Genomic DNA, 843 nt, shown 5'->3' with positions numbered 1-843 from the left:
TGTTGAGGTCTTTTTGCACAGTGGATGTTCTGGCTGTTGGAAGGTCGCCCTGACTCTCCATGGCCAGTGGAGCTCCCAGGATAGTGGGACAAGATAATGAGTCTCTGTCAAACTGCTGCATAACTGGACTCTGGGCTTGGCTGGTTCCATCTCCCATGACATGGTTCCTGACTCAGCTTGTTCCCTTCTTCACATGAGATGATTTGGGTGAGTGCATGGACTTGTTCCTCCTCTGGCTGTCTGGCCCTTTGGGTCTCTGGGGGGTGAGGTGGGAGTGGAGGGAGGAGTTTGGCTGCTGGGCTGCCTGGGGATGAGAATGTCATTCTGTAGTGGTCAGTAGGACACTGCCCTGTGGAAGGCCAGGGTGGCAGTTCTACTAACCCTCCTCCTTGCTTCTCTAAGACTAGAAAACTCTATTATTTTATGATCACTAAGCTCAAGACACCAACTGTACCATCTCCTCCAGGTCCTCAGTTCACAAGCAGCAGGTCTAAGAGGGCACCTTCTCTAGATGGCTCCTTCACCAGTTGCTCCAGGAAGTTCTCTTCCACACATTCCAGGAACCTCTGTGTCTGTTCCCTCCCACCTATATTAGAGTCCCAGCACACATCTGGGAAGCTGAATTCCCTCATGAGGACAAGAGGGAGCAAATGTGAAACCTCCCAACTGCTTGTAGAGTGTTATATGCCTCACAGAATGAGAGAGTGGAGGGGACTGAGGTGCCCTTTGGAGATCATCTTGTCTGACCCCTCCTGCTCCATCAGCTCACCCACAGCAGGGTGCTCAGGGTCACATCCAGGCAGGTTTGGGATCTCTCCAGAGCAGGAGACTCCACAGCCTCTC

This window comes from Merops nubicus, unplaced genomic scaffold, assembly GCF_000691845.1.
Source record: "Merops nubicus isolate BGI_N331 unplaced genomic scaffold, ASM69184v1 scaffold6160, whole genome shotgun sequence".
NCBI lineage: Eukaryota > Metazoa > Chordata > Aves > Coraciiformes > Meropidae > Merops > Merops nubicus.
This window is presented reverse-complemented; position numbering follows the sequence as displayed.